Here is a 3,823-nt window from a genome sequence, read left to right as displayed (position 1 = left end):
GGACTTGTGTTTAGCAAAACTTAAAACAACCATAACTTTATCTCCGGTTATCAGAATGACGATTATTATATATGCATTTGGGGTAGAAGAAAATTTCTTATGCCGTGGAAACTGACCTGTGTTCCACCTGCAGTCCGTTGCCATTTTAAACTTGAAAAATTAGTCGTTTACTAAGTTTTTTTTTTGTTTTTTTAGTATTATTGTCTTATTTTTCTAAACTTTCCTTAGCCAGTTTTCATAGTTAGAATTTGAATTTTTGTCTGAAAATTTTTGTGCTATCTTTTAATGATTTTAGGGTGTTCCTCACAAAATTTCAACTCATTTGGATATCGTTTGAGTATAGCTGTAGTTTTACCCCCTTGTTAGGTGCTTGTTGAGAAACACATTATTTGCTACATATAGTGCATGACTAGGGGCAATCCAGATGATTTCCAACCCTTTGATCTTGAAATAGATAGAACCTTTCATAGATTAGTTAGGCATAGTGTGCATCCTGGTCATTTTGTGCATTTTGAGCATCCTGATCATTTTGAGTATTATGTTGCTGGTGATTCTGAATATTCTAATTTTGAGCATTCAACTATTAATTTTCATACTGAGAACATGGCTCAACCTCCACCACATGAGAGGACTCTTAGGGAGATGGCTGCACCTGATTTCACTTATGAAAGCTTGTGCATTCAATATCCTGATGAGCGTGTTCCATATGTTCTCAAGACTGGACTAATACATTTGCTGCCCAAGTTTCATGGTCTTGCAGGTGAAGATCCTTATAAGAATCTTAAGGAGTTCCATATTGTTTGTTCCACCATGAAGCCCCCTGATGTCCAGGAAGATCATATCTTTTTAAAGGCTTTTCCTCATTCTCTAGAGGGAGTGGCAAAAGATTGGTTGTACTACCTTGCTCCCAGGTCCATTTTTAGCTGGGATGACCTTAAGATGGTGTTCTTGGAGAAATTCTTCCCTGCATCTAGGACCACTGTCTTCAGAAAAGACATTTCTGGCATCAAGCAACTTAGTGGAGAGACCTTGTACGAGTACTGGGAAAGATTTAAGAAATTGTGTGCAAGTTGTCCTCACCACCAGATTTCTGAGCAACTCCTTTTGCAGTATTTCTATGAGGGACTTAGCTACATGGAGAGGAGTATGATTGATGCTGCCAATGGTGGAGCTCTCGGTGATACGACCCCTGCTGAGGCTAAGAATTTGATTGAGAAGATGGTTTCTAACTCCCAACAATTCAGTGCAAGAAACGATGCTATTGTCCTTAGAGGAGTCCATGAGGTGGCCATGGATTCATCTTCATCTGTTGAAAATAAAAAGCTTGAGGGAAAACTTGATGCCTTGTTCAACCTAGTAACTCAGCTTGCCATGAATCAGAAATCTGCACCTGTTGCAAGAGTCTGTAGTCTATGTTCTTCTGCAGATCACCATACAGATCTATGTCCTTCTTTGTAGCAATCTGGAGTCAATGAGCAACCTGAAGCTTATGTTGCAAACATTTATAATAGACCTCCTCAGCAGCAAAACCAACAACAACAGAATAATTATGACCTTTCAAGCAATAGATACAATTTAGGTTGGAGGAATCATCCAAATCTGAGATGGACAAGTCCTCCACAACAACATCAGTCTGTCCCTCCTTTCCAGAATGCTGCTGGTCCAAGCAAGCCTTATGTTCCTCCTCCAATGCAGCAACAACAAAGACAACAAGCAGCTGAGGCCCCTTCTCAACCTTCCTTAGAGAAGTTAGTAAGGCAAATGACCATCCAGAATATGCAATTTCAGCAAGAGACAAGAGCCTCCATTCAGAGTCTGACAAATCAGATAGGGCAAATGGCTACTCAGTTGAACCAAGCTCAGTCCCAAAATTCTGACAAATTGCCTTCACAAACTGTGCATAATCCAAAAAATGTGAGTGCCATCACCTTGAGGTCTAGCAACCAAATTCAAGTGCCTCCACCAGTAGCAGCACCTGCACCTGAACCTGTCAAGCTTCATTCTACACCTGAAAAAGAGGATGAGATAGTTGCACAAAAGAGAAAGCTTTCTAACAAAAATTTTCATGCAAGTGGACCTTCTTCTAGTAATTCTGACTTACCGCAGCCTTCTATCCCTCTTCCATTCCCACCTAGAGAAATTTCAAACAAAAAATGGAAGAAGCGGAAAAGGAGATAGAGGTAGAACAAGGTATAGTCTGGATAGAGTTCTTAGTAGATGCATTGAAACTAACCTTGTGCTGAATTTTGAAAAATGTCACTTCATGGTAGAACAAGGTATAGTTTTAGGGCATATCATTTCCAGTAGGGGCATAGAGGTAGACCCTGCAAAAATAGCTGTTATTTCACAATTGCCTTACCCCTCTTGCGTGTGAGAGGTTCGTTCTTTTCTTGGTCATGCTGGGTTTTATAGGCGCTTTATCAAGGATTTTAGCAAAGTGGCCCTTCCACTATCCAATCTGCTACAAAAGGAGGTGGAGTTTGACTCTGATGACCAGTGCAAAGAGGCTTTTGATTGCCTCAAGCGTGCGGTGACTACCACCCCTATCATTCAGGCACCTGATTGGACAGCCCCATTTGAGTTAATGTGTGATGCATCCAATTATGCATTAGGGGCTGTCCTTGCTCAAAAGATTGATAAGCTGCCTCGGGTGATCTACTACGCTTCCAGAACCTTGGATGCTGCTCAAGCAAATTACACTACCACAGAGAAGGAGCTATTAGCGATTGTTTTTGCTCTTGAAAAATTTCATTCATATTTGCTTTGTACTCGTGTTATTGATTATACTGACCATGCAGCTCTGAAGTACATGTTGAAGAAGGCTGAATCAAAGCCTAGATTGATCAGGTGGATGCTTTGGCTCCAAGAGTTTGATTTGGATATCCGTGATCGGAGCGGTGCACAGAACCTCGTGGCTGACCATCTGAGTAGGATTGAGCGTGTGTCTGAGGACTCACCCATTCGAGATGATTTTCGAAATGACCATTTGTACATTCTGTATATTATTTATGATACCTTCCCCACTCCCTAGTTTGCTAATATTGTGAATTATTTGGTTGCTTTTGTTTTTCCTCCCTTAGCATCTAAAGCTCAAAATGATAAAATTAAGAGCGATGTTAAGCATTATATTTGGGATGACCCCTATTTGTGGAAGTTGTGCAGTGACCAGGTTATTAGGAGATGCATTCCAAACCATGAGATTGACTCAGTCCTGCAATTCTATCATTCTTCCACACTAGGTGGCCATCTTGGCATACAAAGGACAGCTAGCAAGGTGCTTGACTGCGGCTTCTATTGGCCCACCATCTTCAAGGATGCATGGAGAATTTGTAGCACTTGTGAGCCTTGTCAGAGAGGAGGCAGCTCACTTTCAAGGAGACAACAAATGCCTCAACAACCCATGTTATTCTGTGAGGTGTTTGATGTCTGGGGTATAGATTTTATAGGGCCTTTCCCTATCTCTTTTGGTTTTGTTTATATTCTCGTTTTTGTTGATTATGTTTCAAAATGGGTGGAAGCCAAACCCACCAGAACTAATGATGCTAAGGTTGTAGTGGATTTTGTTAGATCTAATCTGTTTTGCAGGTTTGGAGTCCCTAGAGCCATCGTTAGTGACAAGGCACCCATTTTTGTAGCAGATCCATGTATGCCTTGCTCAAAAAGTATGGGGTCGTGCACAGAATTTCCACACCTTACCACCCTCAAACTAATGGGCAGACTGAGATTTCAAACAGGGATATAAAAAGGATCTTAGAGAAAATTGTGCAGTCGAACAGAAAGGATTGGAGCACCAGGCTGGATGATGCTCTTTGGGCGCATAGGA

General features: G+C 41.1%; 1 non-coding gene across 1 annotated transcript; it reads right to left on the bottom strand.

Annotated features, from left to right (window-relative positions):
• Nucleotides 1-981: 981 nt before the first annotated feature.
• LOC114410960 lies at nucleotides 982-1,088 on the bottom strand. The gene has a single exon (XR_003666350.1). It is a non-coding gene; the product is annotated as a small nucleolar RNA R71 (small nucleolar RNA).
• Between the last annotated feature and the right edge of the window lie 2,735 nt (nucleotides 1,089-3,823).

Source organism: Glycine soja, chromosome 4 (assembly GCF_004193775.1).
Source record: "Glycine soja cultivar W05 chromosome 4, ASM419377v2, whole genome shotgun sequence".
Lineage (NCBI taxonomy): Eukaryota > Viridiplantae > Streptophyta > Magnoliopsida > Fabales > Fabaceae > Glycine > Glycine soja.
This window is presented reverse-complemented; position numbering and strand designations above follow the sequence as displayed.